The sequence below is a fragment of the Lathamus discolor genome, chromosome Z (assembly GCF_037157495.1).
Source record: "Lathamus discolor isolate bLatDis1 chromosome Z, bLatDis1.hap1, whole genome shotgun sequence".
Taxonomy (NCBI): Eukaryota; Metazoa; Chordata; class Aves; order Psittaciformes; family Psittacidae; genus Lathamus; species Lathamus discolor.
This window is the reverse complement of record NC_088909.1, coordinates 101,290,728-101,304,606: the sequence shown is the minus strand read 5'-3', so window position 1 is coordinate 101,304,606 and position 13,879 is coordinate 101,290,728. Positions and strand designations below refer to the sequence as shown.

Genomic DNA, 13,879 nt, shown 5'->3' with positions numbered 1-13,879 from the left:
AGTCAGCTCCCTTCCAGGTAGTTAAAGATAGGTAAAGGCAGCCCTAGGAGCAACAGCCCAGCCATTCAAAGAGGTTACTCTATCCAGCTCTCCATGACCTTCCTGCAAAGCCTCTTTCCCCAGATGTGGCTCCATTAGGCTGTCCTGATCCTGATGGCATCCCTCCAACTCAGGGCTGGGGAAGGGCAGGATCTGTCCCATATGCCTCTGTCAGTGGGTAAAGACACACTGGAGGGTGTCAGTGGGGTGAACAAGCATGACCTTGTGGATTTTTGTGCAGAAACAGGTTATGGGCCAGTGTGGTCAATGTGAGGACATCTAGTTAAGGGTCATGGGGAAAGGGCAGGTCCCAGTGATTACCTAGACAGGACCTGCCATAGGAACACCATTAGTATCCCCTGTTATAACACCATGGGCACTAACTCCTCTGGATTACGAGCAGCCTTGTTATCCCAGTAGCCACTCAGCAGCCACTCCAGCACTGGGCACAGCCCTGACCCTGAGAATCAGTGCACAAGTGCTGAGAACTCAAGTTTTCTAAATCCCATCCCTTTTCATGCCTTGAGAGGCATCCCACATCTTGGGAGGCTTTTGGCCATGCGGGGGCCAACATCTTAGGTATAAACCCTGATCTCAGGCAGAGCCTTCCTCCCACATCCAGCTCTTTGGGATTTTGGGTGGCTTTCCTTACTGAGATCTATTGGTATAGTTACTTTTAATAGCACATACGTGACGTGGAGTGGGATAGACCACTCCGGCTCCGGCTGGCACGTTATAAATCTCAGCGAACAAAAAAAGCAAAGGGTTAGGAGGGTGGGGGGTGAAAAAAAGCAGAAGGAAGAGACCATTTTCCCAGACCCCAAAGCAAGCAGGGGTGGGGAGAGGGAAAGGAAGGGTCGTATGGCTCGCTGGGGCAGAGTGTGCAGTTGTTTATACTGGAAATGAGTTTCTGTTTATTGCAAGCTGTGGTGGGGAGACCACAAAGTGAACGTAAAACAAAATGGGAAGGGTGTGGGGAAAGCCAGGGGAGGGGGAGCGGGTGCCTTTGACAAACTCCAGAAGTCATGTCCAGTAATAAATCAAGCCGGGATCTGTCCCAGGACACAGGACCCAGAACATCTGCTTGGGATGCAGGGAAGCTGGGTGGGTGAGGAGGGGTGTCCCAGCCCTGCACGAGGCCAGATGAAGGGGCCCTGGGAGCTTGGGCAGCTCAGCCACTGATTGATGCTGAGCCTGGCAACGCAAAAGTGCAGGCAGAGGTGCACTGAGGACGTGGGCTCACCAGGACACATGGGAAAGTGCATACCAGGAATTTAACAGGCGTCCTCAGTCAGCCACTCCATCCTTAGTGGCCGTCCCTTGGCTGCTCTGTTCATCCACTTCCTTGGCTGTAAGGTGGCACAGAGTGCTTTTCTCCCATTTATCATTTCTCCCAAGCTTTGCAGTAAGTACCATATGGAAAAGCAATTCCTGCAATGTCTCACAGCTGGGACATGGCGTAAGTGCCACTGGGCAGGCAGGTCCCTGCCCTCTCCGCAGGAATTAGTAGGTTAATGCGGCTGCTCGTGAAATCAGAGACAAATCTCCTGATAACCCCACCGGGGCCAGCATCGTATCCATTCTCTGTACAGGCTTTGAAGGTATTAAGTGTTAAGGATTTTGATTTGACATCTGAATCCAGCTGCATTGTTGTGAGAAGCCGTTGCAGATTATTGCTGTAGACCAAACTTTCTTAGATAATATATTGCCGTGAGTTTAGTGCTTTGGAAGGGATGATGGATGTTTGTTTTGCAGATTTTAAGCATTCCCTTCCTCTCTTTCCTTTTCCCTTTCCTTGGAAAATGGATTCTATTAGCCACTGCAGATGACACAACACATGCCAATACATTTGCAACCCATTTGGCTCTCAGTAAGGACTGCATTTGAGCTACAAACTTCCCCAAGGGTCCAAGTCAAGCTTTGGGATGGGGAGCAGAAACAAAGACTGTGCATCTGCCCTCCAGCTCCTTGCCCAGTTTTTGCCATTCCAGCCCATATTAGTGCAGAAAGCAGGAGAGACAGCCACGGAGATGCATGTGTGAGCTATGAACTCAAATGTTGTTTGCATTTTATTATGCCAGGCTTTGGCTGAGCTGCTCTGCCATAACCCTGTGGGTGCTGCTATGGGAACTGCTCTCCAAAAGTGCCCATGAACAACTCCCTGGGTGTGGAGTGGGTACCAAGCTGTTCCTCCAGCCTCTCCCTGTTGCAGCACATCCTTACAGCTCTCATGCACAGATGAGCCCCTGCTCTCAGACCTGTCCCTGCTGCTCGCCTCATTTCAGAAGGATGCCAGGCTGTCTGTATTCATCAAGGAGACAGTAGTCTGTGTTGCAGGAGGCATTTGCAGTGCAGGCAGCAGCAGTGTGCTCCTGGTCCATGACGGGGCAGTGGGGCTCATGTGAGCCAGGACACCTCAGCATCCTTCTGCTGCTGGCAAGGTCCGGATCTTGAGCTTGCTTTTCTCCTGCAATTTTCTGTGCAACGCTTCAGAGAGCACACCAAAATCCTTCAGTGACTCTAATAACGTTTCCCTCCAAAGCTCTAGGGTATTTCCCCCCCCCCCCATTCTGTGTGAAGTCACGCTTCAGGTCTGCTGAAATCCTATCAAATACCTCCTGAAATCCCCCGGAGCCAACAGTTTATTGAGAGTCCAGGACTGTTTGACCTTGGAGGGGGTGAGAAAGGCAGGGGAAGAAAAAGCAGCTCTGGGCTTCCCTGCCAAACTGCTTGATCCTGTGATGAGCCTCTTGCAGAGACTATGACCCAGAAAGGAATCAGTCCCAGCCCATTGATGGGGTATCTGAGCACTGTGCTCTCCTCTCTGCCCCATGTCTCACCCTGCTGTGCTGGGCAGTGCTGCTGCATGTGCAGTGAGGTACCTTGCAAATAGAAGCAGCAATGCCCTGATCACCTCTGTGTACATCCTTCACCCCTTGCCCTGTCCAGAAGAGATTTGGAGACCTCCAGGTAACAACTCAGTCCCCAGCTCTGGTGCTTGCTGTTTGCAGGGGGGTTTCCTGCTCCAGGGGGGGAGCTCTGTGCTGGGGTTTCCCATCCACCCTCAGGAAATAAAGATAATACATAAATATAACAATACATATAAATTGGGACTGTTCAGAAGCTGTGTGGAGACCTCATAGCAGCCTTCCAGTATCTGAAGGGGGTCTACAAGGATGCCGAAGAGGGGCTCTTCATCTGGGACTGTACTGATAGGATAAGGGGTGATGGGTTTAAACTGAAAGAGGGGAGATTTAGAACAAATCTAAGGAAGAAACTCTTCTCTGTGAGAGTGATGAGTACCTGGCACAGGTTGCCCAGAGAAGCTGTGGCTGCCCCATCCCTGGCAGTGTTTAAGGCCAGGTTGGACGGGGCTTGGAGCAACCTGCTCTAGTGGAAGGTGTCCCTGCCTGTGGCAGGGGGTTGCAACTTGATGATCTTAAGGTCCCTTCCAACCCAAACCATTCTGGAATTCCATGACTCTAGTAACAATAAGTCCTTGTTATTTATTCTTTGTTGGAAACAAATCAGAGGATGCACGAGAGGCCGTTGTCCTACTTGAAGAGGGACAGGGTGTGCTGAGCATCCAGGTTACTGCTGCTGGGGCAACGATGCCACCCTCATCTCTGATCTGATACTGATGTGCTCAGCAAAAAGTGCGTTTGTTTGTGGGGTTTCACGGTTAAAAGACCATCAATAAATTACAGGGAGTCCAGAGAAAAATTGATTAAAGGATTAGAAGATAGTGTATGACCTAAAGGAGAGATTAAGGGAATTTAGCAAGGTGCTCACTGTCAAGTGGAGCTGAGAGAAGTGGGGAGGGAAGAAAATGAAAACAACCTTGCAAAGATTTTACAGGTGATGGTTAGAGCGGGTGAAAGCAGTCACTGTGAGTAATCAAGAGCCAGTTTGTGATTCAAGCTTCGCTTTGCAAATTGTGGGCTCTCACATGAGTGAGAAGGGGTTCCCTGAGCCCCTCAAGCTCTTGGACCTGCCCTGGTCATGCATGCCAGGAGCATCCCTTGAGGATTTAAGCACTGAGCCAGGATTTGAGGAAGATAAGTGTCATTTTCATAAAGCAAAGAGCCTTTTTTTAGCTCAGTTTCTTTACAGATGGGCTGAATAATTGGACCTCCCTTGAAGTCAGCCGAGTTAAGGATGCAGCTATTACTTACAAATGCAAACACGCTGGGTTCGTGTAACTTACATCATCCTAATGATCACATTGCTGTCAGACAAAAATGAGATCAGGGACTGATTCAGGCCTGAGAGTGAAAAAAACCCAGATATTTCTGAAGAAAGAAGTGGTGTTGAGCAGTGGTGTCAGCTGAGCAGGTATCTCAGCCCACCCCTTCCAGAAATGCCACAGTCCTGGTTTTCATCCTCTTGAAGGACACCCTTTGGGCAGCCTGGAGACACTGATGCTCTGAAGTTGCATCTAGGGAATGATCTAGGCTTGAGCTGGGGACCCTCCTGCTGTTAGTGACATGCCTGACTGGTACCTACTCAAACCCAGAGAAAGGGTTAAGGACTGGTGTGGAGACCTCATTTCCGGAGACAAATGAGGCATCTTCCTTGATGTGTATCATTAATGGGCTAGCAGCATCCCTGAGCAGCCTGAACAGCACCACCACCAGAGCTACCCCCTGAGTCTATCTTGGCCTCATCCGAACCCAGAGTCTGGTGCTGTGATCTTACAGGGTATATGATGCGGAAGGACATGGGAGATAGACCAGGTGGAGTGGTGTCTGTTCACTAGGCATGCCAAGGAGGCTGCTGCAGGGACTCGCATGGATTCAGGGTGGGAACAGCATGGAAAGCAGCTGCAAGAGGTTCCTTCTGGTCCTGTATGTGCTCTCTACAGCCAACTCTGTCATTTCTCAGGGGACCCCTGGCTCCAGCCCAGCCGTTTTCACAAGGTACCTGCAGTTGGTTTCCTATCAGGACTGAGACAATGACATGAAGCTGGGCAAAGCCATCAGCATTGCAGGGGCCAGGGCTCTCACACAGGAACTGTTGAACGGCCCCTGGGGCTGAGGGACTGGCATAGGCTGCAGATCAGCCCCACAGAGCAGCATAGCACCTTACCAGGAGAACAGCAGTACAGGGCAGTCACGGGGATGTGAGTTGGTGGCCAGGGGATGCTGAGTTTGTGTGATCAAACCCAAATACAATCCATAGGGCCAAACACAGGGCCAGCTTGAGGTTGAGCAAATGGCTCTGCTGCCTGTGCAGACAGGGGGTACCTGGGCACAGAATCACACTTTCAGGTCCTCTGTCCTGACTGAATATAAGGTGGAGCAGCTGGCGTAGGCTGGAGGGTGCCATAGGGTCAGCCTTGTCAGGGGATGTGAGCACAGCCTGAAGTGTTTCCCCTATCAAAATGATTGGGATAAAAGAGGAGAAGGTGGTTTTCCACAAATGCTAAAGAAAAGCTATTCCTGCCAGTGTCAGTGCAAGAAGAAAGGAGGTGATGGGTATGTCTGGTTACTAACTGCTCCTATGCAGTCCAGGCAGGAGAAGAGAACCCCTAAATATCCTTTTCTCTCCTCCAAAGAGTCAGATATTTCTTCGTTCTTCCTCTCCATTCCCCGTGGTGTGAAAGACCTCTTTGCCAACAGGTATCCCTCTTGCTGGAGTAGTGTAGAGAGCAGCCTGGGGAAGAGCAGAGCGGGGAAAGGGATGTATCCAGGCTGCATCAAGAGAGGGATGAAGACAGAACAGGCACTCTTGGAGAGCCGCTGGCTGTTAGAGGCAGCCCACACTCCTCCACTGGGAGTTATAGCTGGTAATATTCATGGCTAGCTTGTTGCTCTGTACATGACAAAGTGCTTGTAGCTTCCCTCTGGAGGCTTCTCCTGGATAAATATACAATTTCCAGGAGTTCTGGTGGGACAGCTTTGCCGAGGATACATGGCTGCTGATGGTCCCAGTTGTGTCTGATTGCACCTGGTATTTTCACTATCTGCTCCATCTGGAGAGGCTGGGAGGACAGATTGCTTTCTTGCAGCCATTAAATAAGGTGATGGAGGGGGCAGGGGCATTGCATGGTGCAGATTGTACAGGGAAATGGCGCCTGGAGCTGGGAAAAGAGGGAGAAGGGGATGCTGAGCTCTCTTCTGCAAGCCCTGAGGACATGGAGGCAGGAAGATGCCATGGCACAGACCTTCAGGCTCCCCAATACCTGCTGGGGAGCCCTAAGGGCCACCGTGCATGCCCCCTGCACAGCTGAACCAGGGAAGGCACTACCCTCCTGCACACTGGCAGGGATATTCCCTCTCTCTGGCTGGCAGCTTTTCCAGCTGAGCTCCTGGAGGAGATTCCTAGGGCCTTGCACAGATTTGGGTTCAAGGGCTGTGTGCTGCTCGTAGCTGGTGTGGGCTGAGACAAGGCACAGCAGAAACCAACATTTTAGAGCAGTTCTGGGCTGCTCTGATCAAGCCTTTTGCCGAGGGGTACCAAGGGAGGTGGCTACTCCTCTCTGGAGACTGGGAATGTTCTGGAGATTGGGAATGCTCTGGAGACTGGGAATGCTCTGGAGACTGGGAATGATGTGGGATGTGTTCCCACATCCACAACCTCTTTGGGGTGAGAGGCAGCTGCTGGAGGACCGATGTAGTTGCTAGGAAGCATTTCTCCCTGCACTGCCTTGACACAGAGCATCCAGCCCCATACTGAAGAGAAGGGTCCCTGGAAGCAGAAACTGGTTTTGCAGTGGCTGGAAAATCCCATGCAACTCATATGTTGCATAGTTCCCAAGCATTTTGTAAGGGATAGGCACATCTTTTGGGTGGGAGTTGTCAGGGCATTAAGCTGTCCTCCGCAGACCCCAGCAGTGGAAAGCCCTATTGCTGTGCTGAGAAAGCAAAGAGCACATCAGCTCCCTGCTGTCCGTGTCACGGCTGCACCTTTTCCTGCTGGATGGGCACACCAGCCTCGTATCCTGGGATGCTCCAGCCCCCCTCTGCAGACAGGGATGCACTTTCCAACCCGGAAAGCCTCCCCGTGCCCCTTTTCACGACACCTTCCCCTGGGAGCTGCACTGTCCCTCACCCCACACCACTCTCCAGGTCTCCAGGAGCTGGACGGAGGCCCAGCACGCTCAATCCCAGAGCAGCCGGTAATGAGGTTTGGTCATTACTGCCCGGGGCTATGTGCGAACCAGTGACCTGGCTCTGAAATGGTTTATGTTACATGCAAATCCCCTCGCAGAGGTGTCGGGGGAGGAAAGCCGGCCTCCCGGTGAACTCCCCGGGCTGGAGAGCAAACCCCAGTGCTGCAAAGGGCTTCCCATGCCCAGTGCGCTCACCGTGCTGTCACATCCTGCCTTGATGGTGTACCCTTCCCAGTGTGCCGCACCGAGCACCGTGGGTCCTGGCCTTGCTCGAAGCCTGGCGGTGCTACCGTTATACACAAAACAATAATCAGCTGCCGTAACGAGGATGCAGAGTAGCTGAGCTGGCTTCCCTGCTGCTGCGCCGGCTCCAAGTAGAAACAGCTGCATTCGGTTTGGTTAAATGTTTTATTTACTCCCAATTATCCCAGATAACAGATTTGCCTTCTTTTGTTCAATATTTAATACTGTTTCAGAGAAAAGCTGCTCTTTCCGTTTCTGATGGAGGATGGCAGGATTAGGAGGGATGTTCTGCTGTAGTGAGGTTCCAAGAGATGGCTGGAAGCACCCAGCATCCCTACTGCGCATTGGTCCCTAAGGCATCCAACCCAGCATTCTGGCGTGTGGGGACAAAGTCACTTTTACAGGAATATGGTGGAATTTGGGAATCAGCTTTGCAGCTGGGAGCAGGAGTTCACCAGGGGTTTGGCGTGCCTGATGTCCTCACCTGCCTAAATCCCCTTCCTGCAGCATCCTGCAGCATCTTCAGAGAGGTCTGCCGTGCCCTCCACCCACCATTGTTACTGGAGCCCCTCTCCCTCATTCCTCTCTCTGCTTAACCAGGCTTGCTTTATAATCTGCTGAAGGCTTGAGAGCTGTCAGGTTTGAAGAGCACCTCCGCTGCGCTGTGAATAGCACAGCCTCATGCAGTGCTGGATGAAGTGAACTCCTGTGAGCCTGTTATCAAGCTGTCCTGCTGCAAGGCAGCTTTTAGGGCTAGGAGCTTGAACTGTAATTTGGTTTAAAACGGGGCTCTGGGCTCTGTATGAGTAATGCCTCACCCAAAAATTTACAGCACTGCCTCTTGACGCGCACGCTGAATTTTCTGCAAGGGAAATGAGAAAATCCATAGGTTGGTTTACGAGCCCAAATCAGTGTAAAACAAGGCCTTTTAGAAATTTATCTTTTGCTGAGTCCACCTTTTCTCAGGCACCTTCTGGGGAATAAATTCTTGCTCTTTGAGGCTGGGGAACTGGCTCCTCTGTGGCAGCAAGGCCACTGGACTTCGGTTACAGCTATAGGTGTCCCTGGTCTGTTTCGGGAGCTCCTGGGGAGATGCTGCAAGTGTGAGGGTGTCAAGGTTGGGCAAAGGACTGGCTGACTGCTGGCAACTGGTGTTCCGTTGGGATGGCTCAGACTTCAGAGGGATACATCTTCAGTGTTTAATGTCCCCCTGAAAATACCCCTTGCTAAAGCTGGAGTGGGTTAGAGTGACTGGGAGAGCCCCTGTCTCTGTCACTTACACAGATCACCCAGGAGGTCAGCAAGGGACAAGCCCTTCTCACCCCATACCCCTGCTTTCTGACTTTCTCTCGAATTAATTTTGCTGCAGTAATTTTAACAAAAACTTGCTTAATCCTTCTGAAAGAGGTGGTGGCTATGAGCTGATGTTCTCAGAGTGCAGAAGCACAATGCAGAGGAGCATCATCCGCCTCCATACCATCCCACCCCTGTCCTCTGCACCCCTCCTCATCCTCACCCTTACCCAAGAACAGCCTGGACAAGGGGCAACAGAGCAAAATCACAGCTTTGCCTCCCTCCCTCTCTCCAGTAATGAAACATAGCCAAATCCCAACATTTGGAGCAGTGGAAGGACTGTCCGCACCACAGCCATGCTGCAGTTACAGGTGGAGCACAGCAGGCGGATGTACCCCTGACCAGGCGGTAGAAATATGATTTATTCATCATTGTTTTCTTTGTTCTTTCCTACCAGTCTGCTGTACACAGACAATTTTAGAAGAGCAGCGTTAGATAAATAATACATCATGCTTGCAGTGAGCGTGTGTGTAACAAAAGCCTCTGCGTAGGTGTGCTCACAGTGTGCTGTGCTTGTGCATGTATGCCCATGTGCTCAGTGCTGGCATCTCACACCCAGATGCATCCCTGTTGTGTCCTCCAGCCTCTGCAGCTTTGTTTTCAGACACATTTGGTGCCTTTTTCCTTACAGGCACATACCCACCATCACGACTGTGGTGCGAGGATGTGGAGGGCATGCTGGGCAGAGGCAAGAGACAGGGCAGCAATCCTGCTATGGACAGTCGGGAGAGGCAGGGATGCTAACAGCAGGAGTCTGGTGGAAGAACAGCATCAGTGCTGGGGTTGTCCCCAATGTGGGCAGCACAAGGTCCCACTCATGTGCAAGCAGGCTGTATCACGGCTATAGCTGTAGCACAAGCACATGCTGCTGTCATGGAGCGTGGAGGCTCTGCTGGCCCAAGATGATGAGTTATGCAGGTGACCCCACAAGCACACTGTAGGATCAGTATCAGAATGTGCCCCGAGTGCACCAGAAAAAATACTTCCTACAGAAGTGTTTGAGACACCTCTTAAAACTTTTATTGGCACTATTTTTTGTATCACTCCACCTGTGGATCAAGGCATCTTTAGTACATTCAGCCCTCAGCAGGAGAGGAAAGTTATAACTGAACCACTTCAGGAACGTCTAAAAATGACCTAAAATAACTTTTCTATATATAAAAATGTCACAATTTTAATGTCCATTATCTCATGACCTAGCAGGGCTAGGAAAAGCTATTGTAGATCATTTTTAGTGGTTTCTAAAATGGATTGGTCGCACTTTTCCTGTGTGCAATGGGACACGGGGTACAAGGACAACTGGGCTTTAGAGATGTGGAGGGAGGCAAAAGCCTGTGTCTGTGCAGATACATCCAGAGCTGTTTCATCCTCGGGGACTACTTGTGCTCTCCCCAGCTGAGCAGGGATGATGGAGCTCATCAAGCAACAGCCATTTCCAACAAGGTGGAGAGACACAAGTCGAATGGATGCATAGACTGAGGCACTATGTGGTTGGAAAGCCAACCATGTCCCTTCCACCAATCTTCTGTGAGGTCTGCAGTGATGATGACCCTGGTCCCAGCTTTCTCTGCCTGTCACAGCTCTGAATTTTGCTGGAGCAACGCATGGCTTTTACCATGCAGGCGATGGGATGCATCCAGCTCTGACACAGCTTTTTATCTCCTTGCCCCAAGCTTTTGCAGCAAGGCTGGTTGCAGCCTCAGCCGCTGGGAAGCTGCCATGGATGGGCATTAAACACACTGGGTTTGCAGAGAGGACATAAGCAGAGCACGTGGGAAAAGTGGCTTCCTGCCATGCAAGAGGTTAATAGACAGATTAGAGAGGGCAGGCACTGTTTGCGGGGGGAAAGGAAAGGAGCTCTGCCTTCACTGAGTTCAGCAGCTCCATGAGGCAATGAGGAAGTAAATATTTGCCAGGGGTTAGGGATGCTGCATGCAGGAGCTGGGAGAGAAATGCCAGTACAGGAGACACGTGTTGCCTGGGCTGGTTTTGGTGATGGGCAGGGGCTGAGAGCTGGACATCAGCCACGGGAGGATGGAGGAGGTGGGAGCAGGACACCCCACACCCAGAGGCACTGCCCAAAGCCTCAGGGCAGAAAAAGCCTTTAATGCTCCCTTGATGGCTTTGTTTTCCTCCGCTGCCTTTCTTGCTCTCTCCATCGCCCGACGGGCTGGCCCACCTCCAAAGACAGCATTACGGAGTGCCGGATCGATTGGAGCCTGCAATTTTATTTGCTCTCTTTAAGAGCCTTTGCAGAATGAGCTGTGCCGGCGAGTGCTTTTCCTGGGAGAGGGGGGGAAAGGAATGGGATTGCAAGCTGGCATCTCACACAGGGAGATGGGGGCACTGCCACCTCCCTGTGGGAAAAGACACTGGGCGAAGACAGCCCTCCCGATGCACTGTGGCAGTGAGAAGAGGCTTGCAGCCCTCTCCTTTGTGATGCCTGACAGTCATGGTCATGGTCACTACCCAGTGTCATGGTCACAGCTGCGAGTGGCACACTGCACTGGCCCATGGGGTGGACTTTCTGCCCATCAAGGTGGGAAGTGGGACAGTTGTGTGACATCCCCTTTCCAAAATGCCTGTGGCTCTGGGGCTGATGGCTCTTTAGAGAGATGGAGGTGGAAGGAGTGCTCCTGTGAGGCAGCCTATCCCAGCCTCGAGAGAGACAGTGATGGCTGGGGCAGCACAGAGCAGCATCCCTTCAGCTGCAGTGCACTGGGGGTGCTGCATGGGTACCAGGGTGGCAGAGATACAGGGGCAATTTTGTCCCCTTTCCCCAGGCTTTCCTTCCACTTTGGGCTTGATAAAAGGCACCAGAGAGTGAAAGGTGAAGGATGCTGTGGGCACAGAGGTTGGGGCTGCGTTTGGGACCCCAGTCTTGGAGCAAAGGACAGGATCTTCAAGGCAGTGAGGCTGTGAAAATGGGGCACCTTCAAGGTCTGCTGCAGAGTGGGGATGGAAGTGGGAGGCAGTTTGCGCAGCCACCCTTCTTCCAGCAAAGCAACCTGAGCTCTCCCCACTCTCTTCCTTTGTGGAGGAATTATCACAGATCACGAAGAGCCAGATCCAACATAATGCTGGAGACAATGGAGATAAATTATCCTCAGACAAACTAATTGCAGCTCAGTGCAGCATCTGCCTTCTCCTGGGGCAGGGACCTTGCACGACTTCAGGGACGCTTACAGAAGCACCGGCTGCGAGCGCAGAGCCCCGGCTTCCTCCCGGTGTGGTGCGGGACACTGAGCACAAGCAGCAAGTGGAGGAGCCCGGCAGCATCCCCAACGTCTCCCCCGCACGCAGCATCAGCATCCCCAGCCGGTGCGCCGGGTGCCCGGCGGGCGCTGTTGGCCCACACTGCCACCACGCGGTCAGTCGGACCTCGAGGTCTGTCCCTAGATCCCATGCACCCCTCCGAAACACCCCCCGGGAGCCCCCTTTGCCCCCTGCTTGTGGTCCTGCTTCATCCCGGGGGGCAGCGGTGGGACAGGGAAGGGGTTAAGGAGCCGGTGAGGAGGAGGATGGAGCTGTAGCAGGGATCAAGCCCTTGTCTCTGGCCTTGGCGATTAGCCACTCTGTTGTGCTGCAGAGGGTCTGCTTGAATAATTTAGCTGGGAGGATCATTAACCAGGCTCTGGCCTTCGTCTGCCGGCTGAAGGCTGAAATAGCCATTAGGAGGAATGAGCATCATGGGCCGGCACAGCCTCCCCTCCCTGCCAGGCCTTTCCTCTCCCTTTCTTTCCCTCTCCCTCTCCTCCTTTTCACTCTCCTTTTACCCCTTTTCCTCTCCTCTCCTCTCCCCTTTTCCCTCTCCCTCTCTTCCTCCCTGCTCCCTAACTCTGCTGCCCTTGGCTCTCTTATCACCCACTTGCTTCCTTTCCAGCCCTGCCCCAGTGGTACTGGCACACATGCAAGACCCATGCCTCAGTTTCCCCTATGTAGACTGCAGGAGAGTGCAGCAGCTGGAGCTTTGTGGAATCCCCCAGAAAGCTTCTCTAGCAAAACCCATCATTCATTTCTGACCCTGGGCTCTGCTGTGCAGTGCTGACCCAGGATCCATGAGGACTGTGCTCATGGCAAACCAGCTGGCTTGGCCCTGTCCAGAGGGCACAGTTCAAGGATTTTTCATCAGGGTCCTGCTGTGGTCCCAGGTGGAGCTTAATCCTTGACTTGCTTCACCCTTTGCTTCTCTGGCACAGCATGCAGAGCGGTGTGAGGCTGGTGCATGGCTTCCTTGCACCAGCATCAGTATGGACTGCTCTACAGCAAGACATGGTGCATGCATAGTCCTGTGGGACTTGTGATTTGCCCTTGAAGCCTTTGGGGGAAGGCATTTCTCAGCCTGGGAGTGCTCCCTGAACTCTTGCATCACTGCATCCCGGTTTGCAATCTCATTTTGGGTAACAGCCATGGGTAATGCATGTGCCTCAGCATCAGGGAGGAGAGCGATCAGCCCTGCTGGGACCTTGGTGGGGTGGTGAGCAGCAATGTCTGTGCTGAGGCTGTCAGGTCTGGATTTGTTTCAAAACCTCTGCTTGGAGAAACGAGCGTGTCCTGGCACATCCCGGTGGGTGCTTGGGGACATGGAGACAATGGCTAATGCAGGAAGAGAAAGAGGAAGCACTACAGGTTCATACAGCCTTTCCAAGGGAACCCTGGTGCATCCCCAGCCCAGGGAGTGCATTTTGTGGCAAGGTATTGTGCCAGGGTTCTGCAGTTAGAGCCAAACTCTGTTCTTAGCAATGCAAGTCTCCAGGTATCGAGGAGCTGACTTCAGTGTCAGCACAGATTAGGGTTTTACCAACCTACAACAGCAAAATGTATCAGCTGAAGGGCGTCACATCTCCCGCACACATGGACTCTCAGCACTCTGCAGCCTTCCTGCGGCTCTGTCTGTACTCCTGCCATGAGCACACAGTGCATATATGCCCAGGGAAGCCGAGTGCAGTGTAAACACTTGGTTGGGTTTAGCATCCTCTTCTGCCTCCAACCTCTAGGACTGACTGGTGAGGCCAGAGGAAGGCTACTGCCTGCTTAATGCTCTCATCCTATCTCCGTCCTGTCTCCTGGGAGGCAGGGCCCTGGGATGGGATGCTGAAAGCGTTAACACTGCCAGTCCTCCTGCAGAGC

General features: G+C 52.4%; 1 protein-coding gene across 3 annotated transcripts in view; it reads left to right on the top strand.

Annotated features, from left to right (window-relative positions):
* CNTFR (ciliary neurotrophic factor receptor) overlaps positions 1 to 13,879 on the top strand; it is a 205,500-nt gene that overhangs the window by 166,745 nt on the left and 24,876 nt on the right. The window lies entirely within an intron of this gene.